The 21,575-nt window shown below is 33.7% G+C and overlaps 1 protein-coding gene across 1 annotated transcript in view; it reads right to left on the bottom strand.

Annotated features, from left to right (window-relative positions):
- LOC129753421 (uncharacterized) overlaps positions 1 to 14,900 on the bottom strand; it is a 345,448-nt gene extending 330,548 nt beyond the window's left edge. The window contains exon 1 of the mRNA XM_055749245.1: positions 14,260 to 14,900. The gene's annotated coding sequence lies outside the window, so the exon portion shown is untranslated. The remainder of the gene's footprint in view (positions 1 to 14,259) is intronic.
- Positions 14,901 to 21,575: the final 6,675 nt, after the last annotated feature.

Genomic DNA, 21,575 nt, shown 5'->3' with positions numbered 1-21,575 from the left:
TTTCTTCTGCGGAACTGAGCCTTCCAATGGATTTTAGGCCAATTTATAAATTCTCTAAAGGAAATTTTCCGCTGAACAACTTTGTCGAAAACAGTAACTTATTTCCTAATTAGAAAAATAAGTTATTACTTAGGTGCTTGGCATTGAAAAACAATAAATTCAATTGACATCACTGCTAGGTGCCTAGCAAAGTATTAAACAATACTTCGCGGGACATCAGCAGTGATGTCAATGGAATTTATTGTTTTTCAATGCCAAAAGACATACCCCTTTTGAATACCTTAGTCATTTTACCGAATAAGATACGAAGTTCCGGTCTTCGACAAATTATTCAGCGGAAAATTTCCTTTGATAATTTATATATTGGTACAAAAATCTTTAGCAGTCTCGGTTCCACAGAAAAAACAAAAATGATGTTGATTTTTTAGTACAAAATATTCAAATTTCCCATAAAAACTAAAATGTTGAAATTTACTCAAGCAAACTTTAAAAAAAAAATTTGCAAATAATCGTGGATGAGTTTTCAACCAAAACAAAGCTTTTAAGACCCCAGCAACTATCCGTCTATCATTTCAAATCTATAATACTCACCGCTAAAGCCGCTGATAATTTACAAAAAAATATGATTTTATTTAAACTCAAACTTCGATTCTAAAACCCAAAATTAAACCTTAACACACTGTAGACCATGTATGCGAATTCTCATTTTTTCGATTGCTGCGAATGTGTTACTCTTAACAGCATAACTCAAATATTGTAAACTTCACAACGAAACTTTGTACTTAAAATTGAACTCAATACTTACGCTAATTCAAAAATACTAAATTATTAAATTTTGGTCCAGTGAGTTATTAGATTTTGTGTTCTAAACTTTGGTGTAGCTAGGCTTAGATTTTTTCGCGGTCCTTAATGAGTTAAGAGAGAAATTGAAGATCTCAAAACAGATTTGATGAGGTCTTTCTAAAAGATGAACTGATTCCATAATATGGCAACCCTAACTTCTGTTTTATTCCATAAACTTATACAAGATATAGATTTTTATAAAATTTGTTGCTTTGTTTTACGAGATTTATATGTTGATTTATGTTATATATTTTCAATATAAATAATAATACTAAAGTATTGCCACAGAAATTTAAATTTTTATTAAAACATAAATAAGCGCAATTTTCCTGCACAATTTGCACAGTTAAGGTTGGCAATTAAGAGAACTGTTAAAAAATAAATCGTTTTCTTTAAAACTGATGTAAATTTCAACATAAAAAAACATAGAAAACAGATGTCGACCATGTGTATGGATCAAGTTTTTATACACATATTTGATGAAATATTCGACATTAAAAGACTCTTAAATCAATATTTTTTTTGTTATTAATTTTACGTTAAATATTTATAACTTGTATATTAATCACTTATAATAATATTTCTGAAAATTGGATAGAAAATTGACAAATTGTGTGTTGCAAGTTTCATTTTATAAAGAAAAGAATGCTGTGTTTGAGGCGTTATAACTATTTTCTCGCTACTCCCACCGCTTTTCAAGGTTCGGCCAGAGAATTTTCCAGCAAGCTCCATATTGGAGCTTTATTTGCATCACGCATTTGCTTTTGCATTCTCCTAACAAATTTTCGCGTTTTCGATACAAAATTTCAAATCAAAACCTGGTTACCTAAATCTCATTTAAAAAAAAACGCAAATATTCTTTCTATAATTTTCGCCGAGCAGGGAACTTTTTAGACTACCGACCTTTTGAAATTCTAAAACAAAATTCAATAAGACACACCCTACTGCACAACCCTACAAAATTCTTATTTTTTGTTATTTTTTATCACTCTGAACACCTTTAATGTCAACCAAATTTCACCGACTCTACAAATCAGTTTCACCTTTCAGCACTCTGAGAAGAGTGGATGTTTAAAACCTCATTTTCGAGTTCATGAAATGCATATCGGTATCGGAATTGGAATACGCCAACTTAATGATGTATGGGGAAAAACGCATTCAAAGATTGACAGCTTTATTAACTCCCAAAAAAAACATTCTATAGTATTCTTTGTTTCTCGAAAACCAATCATCTTGAGATTACTTTTTACAATCAAAGTGTAAGTCCTGAAGCGTACTTTTTAACCCAGCTGATTATTACATTTGTTCACTTTTGACGCAATCGACCTTTTCAAAATCCACTACCGATATGTTATATGCATTTCAGATATGTACCAAGAACTGTGTTCAAAATTATTTTCATAAAAATTTCAGAACAATTTGATTGGACGTTTAAAAAAAACCAGTTACCGTACGCTAAAAATGTTCTCATATGTCTCCAAACATGTTACTCACTTTACAGACGTTAAAGTTTTCGGATTGAAGCAGACATGTTGCACACAGTTATACATCTCCCCCGGGTCTCACCGGATTATTCGGAAAGTTTTCGGTTGTTGCGTCATCCGAGCTGGATGAGCTGAACGAAAATAATGGTTCTCATATTTCAATCAATCCACATAAGCACACAAGGATTCCACTGTAACAAGCTTCATTGGATAGAATCTTTTAATTTTAAAGGCTTCAAATTCCTAACCTTGCTGAGTAATTAATGAAATAGAAAAACCTGAATAACAAGCAACATTCTATGGATCCTTGACAACAACGTCAATCGAAAAAAAAAACAAGATCGGATCGAAATTCATTTTTCACTTACTGAAAATATGTATGGAAGTATCCAAATAGTATTTTAACAATGCTTGTATATTTTTCGGTTCAACCTGATAGCCAAGATTCCAAAAAATGTTACTATTGTTTGGTTGATTCGATTTGATAGTATACAAAACAGTTCTAGGTTGTTGCAGTATTTATATAAAAAAGAAGTACGTGAACCCTATAGATGTTAGTAATAATTTGTCAATGTTCAATGCGACTATTATTTATCGCATGTATCTAAACACATGATTCAATTTGAGCTAATTGACCCTGATTCTATTACAAAGGACTGAAACATGACACTTTGGGTTTGAATCTAAAACGCCATTTCACTGTGTGAACCTGTGAAATGCAACTGTTTAGATAAACACGTGAAAAACTAAAACTATGGTCTGATGATGATCGTTATCGTCAGTAATGGATAGTTATGCAAATTTGAAACTTATGAGGTATCAATGAAACTTGTTAAACCTACCTGATACATCAACGGCTATTCCATCCGATGAAAGGTCTGCATCGCGGAACACCCCAGTCTGTCACCTAGTCAAATCACGATATCCATTAGACAGAGTATTTACGCACTAAAAGCCTTTGCTTGCCTCCCTTTTCAGCCCCAAAAACACAACACAACACAGCTGCTGCCTCTATAAACTCCACTCATCACAGCTTCCGGCAGCGAAATTTGGTCGCAGTTTACATGGCAATTTTCCACTTCATTTCCGCCGTTAGTTTGGTCGACGGGACGCGTTTTTTTTGCAGCGTACTTCCGGGTTTTCCGAGCAACGACGCGACGCGACACGGCTTCGCTGGAAAAATAAAACCCCTTCCTTCCCCCTGCTGCTTTTCCACCCACTCAATCGCACTTCCGCCCAATTGGCAACTTTCGACCGAGACCGTATGGCTGCACAAAATTGGCTTTTCTTGGCTTCGGTTCACTGTTTATTTTCACTCCGAACTTCACGTAGCACTGAGTTTGACCTCGTACGGGTTTTGGCTCAATAAAGTGTGTGAAACAGTGTCTCTGTTTATCGAGGATGAAGTTTTGTTTGAAATTTTACAATTTGTTGCAAAATTAATCTGAAAATAGATTGAAAGTCATAAGTTTTGAATTAAAAATAAAATTAAAATAAGTATTCTGTTTGACAATCTTCTTCCAATCCTTTGAACTTTTTATTGATTATATTTATAGTTTTTGTGTTATTCGCGACTTTTCATCAATGATACAGTTGGCGAACAGCCATTGAAAATCCATTTGGTTCAGTTGTGTTGAATGTTTATTCTTGAGCATGAAATCGAGGCCGTCAGCTCAAACCTAAGCTTAAACTGATAATTTTGTAGTATTATTAATTCTCTTCAAAGAAATTCGACAAGTTCGAAGCACCCTGAATTGCGCTATTAAAACCAAAATCCAAACTTAACTTCGTTCCTTAAGTAAAGATGATCTATGAATACAAATCCAAACATGAGAAAACATCTTTCTGACTTCGTGAGAGCTCCATTTGTAATATGGTAGAATTGACATCCAAATGGATTTATTTGAAACCAAATGTAAGCCATTTAAATGATTATCGTCCATCAGGGCATTCCTTTCATTTTTCCTACATCCATCAAACTAGACTCTACTCCAATAATGATCTTCCATGGGGGGAATTATCGGCATAAGATTCTTTGCCGGGCTGGCACAAACAAGCATTCTTATCGCTGGCATTGTTCTCCTATCGCAACTGCATTGCATATGTCTGAAAGAATCTAAACAGAACATATCTGATATTCCATCACAAGACAAAACAGGATGGAAACAATCAGCCATCAAAGATATTGTCAAATGATGTACCCAGAGCTGTTTGAGTAGGATTGTACCACTAGACTAGTTGATTTGGGGTCATTTTTGTTTTTTTTTTGGGATCTAAAAAATTTCGCTTTGTTTCAAAACTCATCCATGATTTTCGCAGAATTTTTAAGTAACGTTTACATGAGTAAATTTGAACTTTTAGGATTGTAAAGCAAAATTGAATATTTTGTATAGAAAAATCAATATCATTTTTTTTTCTGTGGAACCGAGCCTGCTAATGGTTTTTGTGCCAATTTATAAATTTTCCAAAAGAAATTTTCCGATGAACAACTTTTTCGAACACCGTCAGTCTTATCTAAGGCACCTAGCAGTAGTGTCAACTGAATTTAATGTTAATCAATGCAAACATACCCCTGTGAAACAGCTAATAACTTTTTTGCTTTATAAGATACGAAGTAACAGTCTTGGGAAAAGTTGTTCAGCGGAGAATTTCCTATGGAAAATTAATAAATTGGCACAAAACCATAATCCGGATCGGTTTCACAGAAGAAACAAAAACGATGTTGATTTTTCAGTAAAAAATATTTAATTTTTCCATACAGACCTAAAAGTTCATATTTACTCATGTAAACGCTACTTAAAAAATCTTCAAAAAATCATGGATGAGTTTGAACTAATACGAAGCATTTCAGATTCCAGGGTTTGAGAAGTTAAAAAAATAACCCCAAATCGACTCAGTCTACTGTGCCGTGTGCGTGTTAATGTAAGCAGGCAGTAGAAAGTAAAAAAAAAACAGTTTCTCGTTTGAAATTCCCTTTCCCATATACAGACGATACTGGCAAACCCCTGATCAACCGCCAGACACTGTGCTTTTTTGTGAAACACAATGACATTTATTCCTCGTTCTCCATCTAGCTCAAATGGTGCACTGGTTAAGCAGTCGGATGGACAAAATGTAGGTAGAATTGTTGTGAGTTTGATTCTCACCGACGAAAACTTTTTTTTTTTAATTTTCATGTTTTTGGGATGTATAGGCATCATCATTAAACTGAACACTGCTTCTTATTTCCGATTCAAACATACTTGGAAAAAACTCACCCATTATAAAGTGATTGGAAATGTTTCTAGTACTTCCGAAAGCATTTATGGTGATTACGATTAGTTTTTATTTAATTAATATATTTTTTCAAATCCTAGAAGTTTAAAATACTGTCTTAAAATCGTAAAATGTTTTTTTTATATTTTTTTCAAGTTACTTGGAATTCGATATTTTTAGGTAAATTAAGACATCAATTTCAGAAAAAAAACTGTTTATTTACACAAAACTTCTAGAATGAATTGTGTGGAACAACCCGATGGGGTTTTCTTTAGGGTAATGTCCCATATTTATTGTAGAACATTTTTAAATATGTAAATTTTTTGTTTTTTGTGTTTTCGTTATCAAGATAGGGTGAACATAAATATTTTAAGTACGTGCAGTCAACCGCAAAATTGAGCTTCTCCATATAGGAACGAAAGTGTTTCCTCTCTCCGCATATTTAAATTCTCTTTCTATATTTTCTTAGTGTCGGTGTATGTTTTAAAACATTTCCTTTACTATCAGCGTTGCAATCAGATTTTGGACAGAAATCTTTTAATTATGTGAATGGAAAACATAACAAATGTAACTATTTGCGTACACTTTTCTACTTCCGAATTTTTCGTTTCTTGGTGTTTTATCACAGCAATTGTATTGTACTTTTTAACAGTGTCTAATATAAAACGTCATCAGATGCGCAAGCAATGTTTACATTCGTTTTAGATGCGTATTGGATGTTTTACATTCAAAATGACAAGTTAAAGCAAGGAAACAGATATTGCTACGTAATCATCTAATATATAAACATGAGTTGGACTATATATGTTTGTTTGTTTGTATGCACCTTATACAAATCCACACCGCTGAACCGATCAGCCTGAAATTTGGTACAGAGATGTAGTTGAACCAGGGTAAGGTTTTAGTAATAGTTATGAGCCCCTCCCTCCTAAGAATAGGGACCCTCCCATACAACTTTCGGTTTTATTCACACGAACCAAAACTCATGGCACCCATTTTGGCAACTGATTTTTTTTTTCCTTTGGCGGGGTTATTTTCACCATCACCAATGACCGTCCAGGAGTTCACGTGTACTGGAAAGCAAATCAAAGCTTGCTCAGCATTAAAAATTTTAAAGGAAAAATTTTGGCGAGTGTTTTTTGTACATGTTACTGCTGAAAGCACGTGGTATTGGTACGAGATTTTTGGATGCAATAATGAGCTTACATTTTGGATTGATACAACTAGCCTGTTAATTACTTACTTATTGACTAGGACTTGAAGTGGTTTTCAAAGTGCTGGGAACTTCGGAAGTCTACAAGAATATACAATGAACTGAATAGTGAACAGTGAACTGACTTCTTCAGCTGAATAACAACTTGGACTGAGTGTTGAAAAACTATTGAACGTATTTTCATAAATTCCAGCTTTTAAGAACAAACTATTTTTATATTTTTAGAATCCCTCAGGGAGAAAGAAAAAATAATAAGATTAATAGTTAAAAGTTAAAGGCTTCGATTTCAACGATTTGATAGCCGTTGGGGAATTTAAACGGGGAATTAGAAAATCGATCAGATAATTAAATCTGAGATTTTTAGTGTTAGGTATACATTTCAAATTCATTGACCAATTTATAATTTTTGAGCTATTTTTGGTTATCAATGTGTTCAATCCTGAGAAAACTTATTGTTAAACCGTTTAGAACTGCGAATTCAAATGATATCTAAAAAATTTAACATTGAATTTAACAAGAATAAAAACTTTGAAATAAAACTCTAATAAAACCTTTTTCATAACATTATAATAGTATCTTCGGTTAAGATGATTCGTTTTCGAAAACTTCCATCTTAACCGTTAAAATCGGTTAAGATGATTCGTTTTCGAAATAAGTGGAACTTTCAATATTAAAGAACAAGTACTCATAAAACAGTGTGAAATTCAAAAGCGTTAAAGGCAAACATACAACTCAAAACATGAAATATGAGTTTTTAACATGATTCAACAAGATTCGGAAGTCTATTAAGAAATGTTTCAGTAAATAAAATTTGAATATACATTGTACAGGGAACCATCTTGAAAAGTAAGAGATTTTTTTTAGAGGGGGGATGGGAAAAATTAATAACTATTTTACCATTAGAAGATAAAAAAAATAAGACGAAATGAAACACATAAACACAGTGAAATCGATAACCACAGTGAATTACCGCAATAAAAACTTTAAAAATTTCCAAAGTTTTGAAAGTTTAAACGACTCATTTTGATTTCTATTTTACGTGAACCCGAGCAAGGCCGGGTAAAATCAGCTAGTCTAATATATAAAGATGAGTTGGACTATATTATATGTTTGTTTGTATGCACCTTATACAAATCCACACCGCTTAACCGATCAGCCTGAAATTTGGTACAGTTATGTGTTTGGGCCATGGTAAGGTTTTAGTAATAGTTTTGAGCACCTCCCACCTAAGGAAAGGGACCCTCCCATACAACTATCGTTTTTTCTCCCACGAACCAAAAGTCATGGCCCCCATTTCGTTGACCGATTTTCGTTTCCTTTGGCGGGGTTATTTCACCATCACCATGGGCTGGGCATTAGAAACGCCCATCCAGAGTTCACGTGTACAGAATAGCAAATCAAAGCTTGCTGAGCATTAAAAATTTGAAAGAGAAAATTTTGGCGGGTGTTTTTGGTCCTCCTACTATTAAAAGCACGTGGTACCGGTACGAGATATTGGGATGCAAAATATGCCTGCATTTTGAATTGAAAAATACAACTAGCCTGTTAGGAATATATTGACTAGAATTGTAGAGGCTTTCGAAGTGCTTTTTACCGCCTCTGGAGGGCTTTGAGGGTCTACAAAAACATACAGTAAACTGAACAGTGAACAATAAATTGACTTTTTCAGCGGATCAACTATTTTTACTGAGTGTTGAAAAACTTATGAACCGATTTTCGTAAATTCCAGCTTTAAAGAGCCAATCATTTTCATATTTTTGGGATTTTTCATAGAGAAAGATAAATTAATTAGAATCAGAGTAATAAGTCCAAGGCTGCGATTTTAACGCTTCGATAGCCTTCGAGGAATTCAAACGGGGGTTTAGAAAATTGATTAGGAAATTAAATCCAAGGTTTTGAGTTTCATACAATTCAATTTCATTGGCAGATTTCTAACTTTTGTGTCATTTTTGTTCATCAATGTAACTTGACAGCATTGAACACTTTTCGAAATAATTAATGGGATGATTTTGTACAACAATGGAAATATTGAAAAATTTCTCAAATTAAATCTATTTCTTAAAGTTATAATGGTAAGTTCGGTTCAGAGATAGTTTGTTTTCGATATCTTCAAAAAACTATAAGTAAAACTGTCAACATTTAAAAACAAGTACTCATTAAGCAAAGTGATTTTAAAAAGCACACATACTATTGAAAACATGCAAAGTTAGTTTCAAACATAATTCAACAATATTCTAAAGTCTTTTTTGAAAATTTCATAGTAAATAAAACTTGAATATACCACTGTACAGGGAGATCAGCCAACTTGAAAAGTGGGATGATCTCCAAAAAAAAATGGGGGATGTGAAAGTTTAACAAACAATTTCATCAGCTGAAGATAAAAAAAACAGGTAGAAGCTATTCAAGCTTCCTTTGAAATGGTGGGTGGAAAAAATGTTTGTTATGATAGGATAGGATGAACAAGTATTCAAGGGAAATAATTTTGAGTTACTTTGAACACAAAGCTCATAACTATATTCAAAATTATGAACACGAGAAAAACAATAAATAATCACAATCTAAACTTAAAAAAGACTTACAAAACTTACAAATCTAACATGGCCTAAAATTGGCAAAATTTCCTATATCTACAAAGCTTCCCAAATTTTGAGAAGTCCAACGACTCATTTTGATATTTATTTTATGCGAACCCGAGCGAGGCCGGGTAAAAACAGCTAGTTGATAATAAGGATGAGCTTTTGTGGAAAATCATTCCGGGAAATAGCAGCTGTTGAAATCATTAACAAAAGGAAATGGAAAGGTTCATTAAAACACCTCTTTGGTAGAGGACGAAAACACATTCAGACTCATGAACGGCTTATAGTGAGGAGACTGAAAAGGGATCCTAGAACAAGTATTCCAAAATTGCCGTCGAGGTTGGAAAAAGCATAAAATGCAGTGGCTCGCAAAAATAATATTCGAGGTCGAGTTTTCCGTAAAAACCGTTCAGTGAATGTGAAGGTTGTGAATATGAAGATTGATTGGATTTTGCTAAGGAACATGTTGGTAAGCCTCCAGAGCGGGGCGGAATTCTGTCATAGTCACGAGCCTGAAAATTTTCAACCCTTCTCCAGAGTTCTAGAATAAGGTTATTTTCACGGATGAAACTAAAAATTAGCTGTGTTAATTTATATCATTTTGAGAGCCCGTTTTTCTCAAAGCCATCACTCAAAATCCTTACAAAACATGTTATGCTATCTCAAAAAGAGGTAAAAAAGTTTAACCGTGGATATGTTCTTCTCGATTGTCAAATCATCTGTCATTTAGTTTTATCATGCCTACATCCAATGTTCCAATAAAACAGTTTTTTCAATTTGGCTCGAACACTAGTATAAAATGCGCATTGAGTGTATTATTAAAACAGGTACAGAAGCCCTTATAAAAACAGGAACGTATGTGTTTTATTGAAGCTTTAGCAATACTTTTGCGACTTTTTAACAACTTTTTAAAAAAATTCAAGATGGATAAAATATTGTCAATTTTAGTCATCCTGGGCAACGATGGACCAGAGGACAACGATGGCCAAATCACCCTAGACCAGAGGTCTGCAATTGTTTAAGTCAGAAGAGCTGGAAATTAAATTTTTTTAAAATTTCTATTTTCGATAGAGCCACATTTGTTAATTGCAATGAAATGTCTACTTAAACTTTCTAAATGTTTCATACTTTTTCTCCAGCAGCTCTAATTTTTGAAAACCAAGGGTTGATTCAAAAGATAACTTTAAAAATTCATTTAAATTTTTTCCTGCAATACCGCGATACTCAACAGGGGTACCAGTTGATTTTTGAAAAACTGCTTTGTGTCTCATGCAACTAATCCTCAACTTCCGCAATCAATATCATAATTAGGTTAATTTTTAGAAGGATTTATATTTTCGATTGGAATTGGTCGGCTGAAAAATGTCGGCTGAATCGATTGGTGTACTTCAATTTTTGTTTTCACTACGACAAGGGGCTTATTTTGCCTCTTATCCCCTAAACATAAGACATTGTTCAATGAAATACAGTCAAACAAAGTGCAATCCAACAATTTTTCACCATAAATGATCATTTTTGGAAGATTTATTTATATGCTAGCTAACTTACTGTTACAATGTTTTTTTCGAAGTAACTGCATAAATTTAGGGGAAATCGGGGTGGTTGTGGCTTTTCTCGTCAACTTCACGCTTAGCAGTGTACATCATTGGATTCAGTAATAACTTTTACACCCGTTTTAATGTTTTTTGTATCTGTTAAATTAAATTCTCGTTTGTAACATTGTATTTTTCAAATAAAAAAATGGATTTAGGGGAAATCGGGTTGATTGAGGTTCTTCTCGTCAACTTAACGCTAAGCGGTGTATATCATTCGACTCAGCAATTAATTTTTCACGTGTTTCAATCATTGTTGTGCATTTTCTAATGCATTGTCATTTGTTATAATGATTTTTTCCCACATATCGCTCGATTTTAGGGGAAATCGGGGTGTTTGCGGCCTTTCTCGTAAGCTGAGCACTAAGCGGTGTGCACCACTCGATTCAGCGACAAATTTTACACAAAATCGCTTAGTTTTTGCATTTGGCATGTGAATTGCTCGATTGTTACAGTGAAATTTAAGCATACATTTAAAAAATCTAGGGGAAGTCGAGGATATTTAGCCACTTATAATCATTCTAGTGCAAAAAAAAATGAAGCGATTAGCTAGCATATAAATAAATCTTCCAAAAATGATCATTCATGATGAAAAATTGTTGGATTGCACTTTGTTTGACTGTATTTCATTGAATAATTTCTTATGTTTAGGGGATAAGAGGCAAAATGAGCCACTTACCGTAGTCAAAACAAAAAAATGAAGTTCACCAATCGATTCAGCCGACATTTTTACATAAACAAATATGTTTTTTATGACTTTTTTGTTGCAAGGTAGATTGCTACAATTGGATTTATAACTTTAGACCCAAAAAATAGCGGAAATAGGGCAAAATGAGACGTTCAGAGTCATTTTATCAAAAAGCGGTGCAGACTATTCGATTTTTCGTGTTTTTTTACATAAATAATGGTTGTTTTTTCAAGCGAGACGCCCTTGCCTGAATTGGGTACCTTTTTTGGCTCGAAAATCCCCACTGTGCGTTGGATCGATAGCTTTTCAACTGCAGATCAAGTTAGTAAGTAAACCATCTAAAACTTTGCCGTTTGTATACATAATGAAACTTTTCTATTATTTAATTCAATTTCATAAGTTCATGCGATGGATGTTAAATACCAAATAATCATTCAAAAACGTTCGGACAGGTTGTATATTAATGCTTGAAAGTGATTTTTACCTTAGCGTGCATATTTAACGAAAATAAACAAATCTATGTTAAGTTTTAACGACATATTATGGCTATATGCCGAGTTTTTTTTTCTTTAAAATTACGGTTGGCATTTTTACACAAGATTTTTGCTCCAGCCCGAACTCTGTTCTCTGTGGTATAAATTTGACTGAAATATATAACATTTGAAATTGACGTTAAGGAGCCACAATCTCTCATCCAAAGAGCCGAATGCGGCTCGCGAGTCACAGGTTGCCGACCACTGCCATAGACCGTTTTGAGGTGAAGCACAAACAATAGGGGATAAGCGGGCTATATGCATCTATTAAGCAGAATACTTATTTAATCAAATATTACATCAACTATATGTACAAAAACTATATACACATGAGCAGACATGAGTTTTCTATACATTGGAGTAATTTTTAGGTTGAAATCTCCTTCAGTTTTTGAGAAACCAATTTTATTATAACTTTTGTCAAAATTGCCGAACCTCAAACCGTGCGGGCTAAATGCGCCTAGTTATGTTTTAGGCAAAATGTCTGTTTTGTTGGCGATACTTCTGTAGGTTTTAATTGGAAATGCTAAAAGCAGATAATTTTAATACGACAAAGCTGAAGTTTTATAAAAATCTATTTCTTTTATTATTTTATAGAATAAAACAAAAATTAGGGTTGCCATATTATGGAGGCAGTTCATCCAGAAGAAAAACTTTATCAAATCTGTTCAGAGATCTTCAATTCTCTTTGAAGGTGCTAATTTGAGCATAAATTCTAAGTTTTCATGATAAATATCATATATTTATTCTATTTAACCAGTTATTTTAGGATAGCGGCATTTTACAAACATGATGGGGGCATACAAAAACACTCTTTTATTCTTTCCAATCATTATGAATCCGCCATAAAAGCTTAAGTTTGTTTCACTTCTAAGGTTCATTTGAATAAGAAACAAAAACCACCAAACTTTTTATTTTGAGCTACTATATTACATCAAAAGGTATCAAAACCTTGAATGAATTTTTAATTTTTTTTGGGTTGGTTTATTAATAAAATTCTTTCTTGGCTTATGCTCAAAGCGTATCACCCTCAAAATGCAAAGATTAGATATGTTTTCTATTCAGCCATTTTTTCAAAAGGCCGTAGGCACATTTAACTCGATAGGCCCATTTAAGAAACCTTTCCCCTACCAGCAAGGATAAAAAATTGGAAAGTTCTTGAAGCTGCTAAAAGGATTTTGAACGAAAGTTTTAAGCTGTTTGAAATTGATTTTCCATAGCATCTAATTTGCTTTTCAATTTGAAATTTTCTTTTATTTCTATGAATTATCAAAAAAGAAGTATCCCAACACAAAAGTCTCCGTAACACAATTCAAAAGTATTTTTACTCTGTTCCAAACATCTGGCATTCAATGTTTCCCGCCATTTTCAACACTTCCGTCGTCATTGATGTTCCTTCATTTCCGAAAAGTAGTAGTATTCATATTCCCTTTGATTTTCCCTTCATTATGTCCTGCTGGCTGGCTGGGCGGCCAGATGTTCAGCATCTGTCTGTGTTCCCGCCACAAACAAGCGCGAACCAGCTGCAAGGGAAACCGTGAAGGTTTGGAAAAACCTCAACCAAAACACCTTCCCTTCTGGGCTGAAATAACCACGGTCGGCACACTGATACACTGACACAAAAGATTGTTGGGAAAACTTTTGGATTCCAGTTGTTACCACAACAATTCGGAATGTATTCCGATTTGCTTTACACTTTTTAGGTAACTGTAACGTTATTGAGAAATATACTGAACTATATGAACATTCCTTATTTTTCGTTTCAAAGAGAAGTTCTTCCTTAAAGTCACTTGGAAATCCAAATTCAATGAATGGAATTGGATTTCTTTCATCAGCCTCATTCAATATCGGAATGGGGAGCTTTTACACACGGGATAATATACTTGGCCTAATAACCATCCCATAAACCGCACAACCAACCAAACAATGCTCCATGTATGTATCTGGCTTTCCTAAACTTCCGCCAGGGATGGGACCAAGAGAGTATTGAGGGATGAATGACATCCTGGTGTTAAAATCCTTATGATCAAATAAAAAAAAAAAAAAACAAAAAAAAAAAAAAACCAAGAGAGTACCTCATGTGGAAGCATCTGCTAGTGGCGTGTGCAGCTGAATCAATTACATCCTCGACAACAAACACCCACCCATATCCGATAGACCCATCGCCGGGTTCCATCAACAGCATCAGCCAGCCGCAAAGTATGTATCCGAATCTTTTTGCAGCTTCCTCCGACAAACACTTCTCCACCCACACCCTCCAGAAACACCAACAAAAGGGCTCGCTTCCTTCTTAAAGCTAGGATCCAGATGATGCACCCACAACACTTCCAGTCAGCAGTTAATCGAGACTGTTTGGTCGCTCGAACAGCTGCTGCTAGCTTTGCTAAAGCTTCTTCACCCTCAAAAAACACCAACCCCTTTCTGCTTTTCCACTTTTCCAGAGAGAGCGAGGAGGGAAAAACAACAAATCCGGAGGTAAGGTCAATCCTCTTGTATTACTCCTCGCAGCAGCACCGAATCCAATAATCTACTACAATATTCCAGGGGTGGCCAGCCATCTTGGGGGCGAACGCGGGACAGGATCCGGAAACGGCTGATGCCCGGGGTCCGGGATGATGGTAGGTCAACAGTTTTGCTCCAGAGGAACTGCTCCTCAACAAATCCGGTTGGACGCCGCAAGAGAGCACGCGAATTGCACGTCCAAATCGTACCGAGTTCTCACCGCAACTGATAGCTCGCCTTGCGGGCCTTTTCGGGATCCCAACAGCTGGCTGGTTGATTGGAGATTCGAACGAAAACAGGATAACGACAAGGCTCCGATGCTCTTTCTTGGGAAAATGTGACCGAACACATTCAGCTGGAATCAATGTTGAAGAGCGAAAGGACCTCGCTTCTGCTCACGGATGCTGTTGCAGGTCGCTCTGTTTGGGTTTTGGAGGCTGTGGGAGGCTCGAATTTGGGAACTGGTTTGGGTCTTGACTAAATGGTGCCCGAATATAGAGCCGTTGGATCTCAAGCAAGGTAGGTATTTTTAACCTCCTCTTATTCAGCTTTCAAATAAAACAATACATTTTGAGAGACAACCAAAGGTACCGACAAAATAAATTGAATTTAGAGATGTGCCGAATAATCGAAGCAAAATACCGCCAAAAAACATTTAAGCCAACTGGTTGAGCTAGTTAATCGGCCAAATAGGCTGAATATTTATTTTTTTTAAATTTATTCATAAAAATAATTGTCAATTTTTTCAAACGAATTTGGATAATTTATAATTTGATTATCGTTTATTCCAGATTTTCTTCATATGAGACCCTCAGAGCCAAAGGGGTATAAGTGACAAAATGGTCGATATAGAGTTAATGATGCCAAACGATTCTTCACATTTCAAATTATATTTGGTGATTTCTTTGTATTTTAAGAATTTTTTTACATACTTTTTCATTTGATAGAAGAATACAAAATATATGATAAATGGCCAAACACAACAATTCAAAAGTCTGTTTTCTCGAGATAAGCTTTTATGCACTTATACCCTTTTGGGTCCAAGGGCTTCATATATCCCGGCTTGCACATAAATCCTAAAAATAATTCAAACAAGTCAAATTCTGCCGGGATTCTCAGATAATGTTCAGAATTTCCCGGAATTGGTGCGGATTTTTAAATAATTTGGTAAATCTAATTGAACACTCAAATTTCTCTTTGAAAATTTGAAGATTTTGTGTTCAAAAACAATTTTTAAAAATTTTCAAAATCAATATACTTTTTTTATTCCGTAGATAAGATTTCAGCACTGCTGCTGTGATTCAATGATAACTTCAAATTTCAAGTTATTTTCTTTCACTTTCCTTTTGTATAATTGTTGTCTGGATTTGGTTTAGATTTGCCCATTTTACATTTTTTTTTCTTTAAATAATCATCCTGGATTGCTAGACCGTGTGGTGGAAAGTAGAATAAAGATCATCTATGTCTCGATTAGGGAAGAATGACCCTGGCAATTTAGCTCCCTTGAAAAAAAAAAGATCATCGTTCTTTTTAACAACAAGTTGCTAGATATCTTACATTTTGTTCCATTTACTTGATTAGTTCTCAAGTTATGTTGAAAAGGATCTCCTTCACCTATCCCCATTGGAAGGTGGGAGTGAAACCATATAACAATAAAATCATTTTTTGTTGTCCAATACTCTCTCCTGCAAAATTTGGTTCCATTTGCTCGAATTGTTCTCTAGTTATGCAATATAAATTGTATGGGAGCCCCACTCCTCCCTTCTTATCTCCCCAGGGGTCTCAAAGAATCATAGAAATATTTCTCGAATTTAAATTTACAACCATGCCAAGTTTGGTTCCATTTGCTTGAATAGTTTTTGAGTTATGTAAAAATTTAAAGTAGCCCTCCACCCTCTTCCTAGGTCCCCACTGGATAGGAAGATGGATACCAAAGATTCAAAGAAACATTTATCGTACCCCAATCGTGCCAAATTTGATAAAATTGTTGCATTGCTTAAATAGGCAGTTCAGATACACCGGGGCAAGTGCAAACTCGGGTCAAGTGCAAACGATCAACTTTTCTCTGTTCCAAAAAAAATTAAAAATAGTTCTTCTTCTAGAAATTGTTGTTTAGGCGCAAACAAACAATCTGACATAGATAAACAAAACTTTCTTTAAATTATTCACCAAAAACACTGCACTGTTTGATTACACGTGAATTCAAGTACGTACTAGACATGAACAGTATACCGCTGCAAAAAATGACTCTTCGCTCCCATATGTTTTTTCGATGCCTTTTAGGTCACCAAGCAACAGTGTAAAATTTGAGATGATTTGGTTGATTCCTGAGTTAGCGCAACGCGTTTTAATTTTGTATGGAAATTTGTATGGAAGAAGAAATTTTCGCACATTAAATCATCCAGAAAATTTAAATAAGCTTGAAATGAAGTCGGTCTTTGATTTTTGGTTTAGACAATTCTTAAGCTTCATTTTTTGCCAACATGACAAGCAGCTAAGAATTTCAAGGAAAAAGTTATAACCATTTCAAAATTAAAAAATCTGAATCCATTGAAAAATATTGAAAAATGCCAGACTTTGTTTGCTAAAGCTGTTAATATTGGCATGAAATGTTTTTGCGAAAGTTTTTTAAATCAATAAATTCTCTGGCAATGTAAAGCAGTTTTTTGAGATTTTTTTTTCCATCCTACTGTAACACAGCTTTCAAATAAGCATTAAAAACGATTAAATTAAAAATAATAACTTTGAAATCAAAAATTTTATATAGCATTGAATATCTTTTCTGGGGTACAATTAATGTTCACAGGAAATGTACTGCAAGAATTAAGGAACATTTTTCATCCAAAGATATATTTTGGAACTTTCAGAACATCTCTGGCGATTTTTGAATGAAAAATTTTGTTTTCCCATACAAATTTCCATACAAAATTAAAACTCGTTGCGCTAATTCAGGACTGGATGGATCGCTTCCAAAATTTTTATTGCTATTTCTGGCACCAAAAATAACCAAAAAAGGTTATGGGAGGTGTGAAAATTTAAGAATTTGAAATTTCCATACAAAACTTGCAGTGGTTTAATGAACAGTGTGTTTTTGTTTTGCATATTTTGGCTACAAAAAAGGGCTTTCAAATCCAGTTTCCGTTGAAAGGTGAGTGTTTGGGACTGATATTCAAGGGAAAGCAGAAAAATTATGATAAGTTTTCAATACACCCTGAAAGTTGTAGAAATAATATTCACTCTTGTCAACCCACACTGTGGGGCAAGTGCAAACGACACCAGCGGGGTGAGTACAAACGCACCTTTTAGCCATATAAAATCAGCTTTTTCAGAAAAAATCATCTCCAAAATGGTTCAGCATGATAAAAAATGGTCAGGAGGGGTATCCAAATTTTTGTATCTGAAGCGGATATTCAAAATTCCGTAATGCCTTAGTAAATGAAGGTCTTTTGCTTAAAACGACAGTCAACAAAAATGGAGTCCCAAAAAGTAATTAATATTGCAGAAAAACAGCAAATATATAATTAAAAGTTGATCAAATATACCAGAACATGTATTAAATTCGTTTTAATATCGATACACTGACGCTTCTATAAATTAGCTTGTGAAAAACATTGCGTTTGCACTTGCCCCGTTTCTTAGAAATATTTTCACAAAAGTATCGTCGCTTTTTACCAACATTTTTTAATTTTTCATGTTCAACGGGAATTTTGAATAATTTTGGAAAAATTTAGCAACTCACCTTCTTTAGCGTTTCCTGACAACGTGTAATCTCAGGTTCAATAACAATAAATGGCCCTGTAGATGAACTAGAAGCATTTTCGTGAGACGAAAAATATTGTGATATTTTATGAGTTAAAGGATACATGATCCTTTACTCAAGGAGACATGATCCTTAGTTCAGGGGGCCCTGACTCTAGGCAAAAATCTAACAAAATCCAAAGATAAAAGGCCCGTTGACTATTCTTTGCCATATTAGATCTCATTTCACAGTCTGTAAGTATCAGACAAAGTTGATTCAAAATGTTTGTTTACAAACCTATATTTATTGCATACTTTAAGGCGTAATTTTCTTGTTTTTAGATAAAAACAGTATTTTGAGTCCTATTTAACAGATAATTACTAGATAAACATTAGTTATAGTCACGATTAGTTATTTCGTAATAATCAAAGATCACGATCCATTCAGAAGAAAAATATATCTTTTTGGACTTTAGGGATAAATTAAATTCATAACAGACATTTTGGAAAACTTTAAAAAAATAAGATTTTACTATTCCTTTGAAAATATTGCATTATGAGGTTCATATAAGTCTCAAAAGAATGAATATTATAATATATGTATTTGTTATATTTTTTTCGAGTGGAATAAATTTCAAATTGATAAAAAAAGATCTTAAAATCACCTTTTGTTAAATCTTTCAAACAAAGTTCAATAACTCGAAAACTTTAATTTATAAAATTTGTTAGCTCAACAGAATTGATGTTTTGTTCTATTTGGCACATTTTTCTAGAACATTTATTATTTGTAAGACTTTCAGGTTTCGAGATATAACAAGGGAATCAAGTATCGCCTATATATGTAGATAGTAAATATCGATTCAAAAATTCCGCAATTTTTTGAAATAGTTTCTTATAAAAAGGTAATGCTGATATGAAAAAAATATTTTTCAAAAAACCCATCGCAGCCTCATTTTTATTTTGTGGTACTTGTTCTTTCAAATGCTCGACTCCACATTCAAAAGGTTTTTGATGAAAAACACAAAATTCACAATTTTACAAGGTGCAAAGCCTTTTGATTCATTTTGGTTCCTTGAGTCGAAATATGCAATTCGATTTTTCGCTATCACCTTTCGTATTTTTCAAATTATTTTTGAAAATAGGTTAGAAACATTAAAGTCAGTCCTGCCATTTTAGACAAAACTTTAAAACATTAGAAAAATTTTGAAAATAAAGGTTATCAATGAACAACTTTCACGAAGATCGCAAGTAATTTTGACTTCTACGAGATATAGAAAGGGGATTGCGGAAAATTTATACCAAATTGAAATTTTGATATTATTTAACTCTTATCCGCATTAGATTTTATTACCCTAATCAGCACTAGGAGTGTCAATTTGACACTTCAAGCTAAAATCGTCATAACTCTTTTTATATCTAACCGATTACAATAAAACTTATATCACTAGAAACCTTGTAATGTCAGTAAAATATGTTTAGAGCATTATATCTAGCTTCTAGCTTAAGCTTATAGTTTTCTCGTTTTTCAGCACGAAAGAAAAAAAAATCCGAAAAAAACATGCCTCAGGAAAAGTGCTTTAGTTCATATATTACACGTCTAAAAAATATTTGCCTTATGCATATGAAAGCTGAAGTTAATGTCTACATCATGAAGCCAAGAAATTTTTTTTTTTAATTTTTTTTTTGATGGAATTGTCACAAAAAGTTAAAAAAAAGTGGTCTGAAAAACCTACTTTTCATTAGATTGCTAGTAAAAACTGTTTGAGCGGTGGTATAATTTTTGAAAAAATATCATTACAAATTTTATTCTTATTCTGACATTTTGTTGTCTTTAGATTTTTGATGCAACAAAAATTGAATTTTGTTTTTCATTTGTTTTTGTGGTCCACCGTCAGGTTGTACCCGAATTTTCAGTGCTTTTCCTTTGTTTGGACCAATAAAAAGTATATTCATAGGAAAGCACATTTAATCTCCATTATAGTGAGGTTCAACAATTAGCGCTGTGAGATTTCACAAAAATATGAAAATTATAAACGTTAAACAATTCCTGAATTTCTAGAACCACAAGCAGCACGTTCAGCAAAACGTGTTTGTATGCTCTCCGAGTAGGTACGGTGGGTGGTGATTTGGACAGAGAGCCAAGCCGAGAGCCGAAATAATGATGCTTTATTTTTATGCAAAATGTTAACTAAATTTGTATCTTTATTGTGCTTTCAAGATTTACCACAAAGCTTCATTTTCCTTATTTTAATTTTTACTTATTTTTAATTTTTCATTCTAGAAATCATGTTTTAAAACCTACACTTCGTAGGTATAAGCTTCCAGAAAAGAAAGAATTTATAAAATACATATAATTATCTTATCGAAAAAAGATGGCTTTGGCTGCACTCAGATACGAGTGTAGAGTATTTTCGAAGGAAGTGTGTCGCCCTAGAAATCGTAAAAGTGCAATAATAATGCGATTTTCACAACGCGCTGTCGGATTTTAGAGGAGCTAGCAAACCATGTTTTCAACCTTCTTCAGTTCGAATCACTGAAATAATTTTCCAAATGATTGAATATAAATGGATTTAAAAAAAATCATTGTTTTCATTCTTTTAATCAATCGAAATAGTTTTTGCTAACAGTAATTGCGTTTAATTAAATCAAATTCGAGGATGAGAATCACTGCCGACAAATTAATTCTAGTAGGGTGTTCCAAAATTGCATAATGTCTGGGAATCTGGGAGCTCAACCTTTTTTTTTAAATTTTGTTAGATCCAAATTTGTAACACAATTCAAAATAATTAATTTTACTCATTGCCTTTTAAACGACAATTTTCGACGATGATAAACATGATTTTTTCTGTGAGCTCATACAAAAGTTTATTCTCCACACCCTAATCTATCATTAAGTGTTTGAACCCTCTGACATTGTGTTATTTTGCGACACCCTAGTGCCTAGCACCCACGACCACAACTCAATGATTTCCTCCTGTTAATTCTCACCTTAGTTCCCGGGAAACTCGAAAAAATCTCAACATGGTATAAATAGCTTTCCTTGGAATCTTTTTGTTTTCGGAGGTTGACATAAGGAGTACAGAATCGTCTAATCTCTCTCGCTAGAAGTTCTCAGAAGAGAACTTTTCTTAAAAACGTTCACTTATTTTTT

The sequence above is a fragment of the Uranotaenia lowii genome, chromosome 3 (assembly GCF_029784155.1).
Source record: "Uranotaenia lowii strain MFRU-FL chromosome 3, ASM2978415v1, whole genome shotgun sequence".
In the NCBI taxonomy this organism is placed as follows: Eukaryota; Metazoa; Arthropoda; class Insecta; order Diptera; family Culicidae; genus Uranotaenia; species Uranotaenia lowii.
Note: the sequence above shows the minus strand (reverse complement) of the source record. Positions and strands in the feature narration are given on the sequence as shown.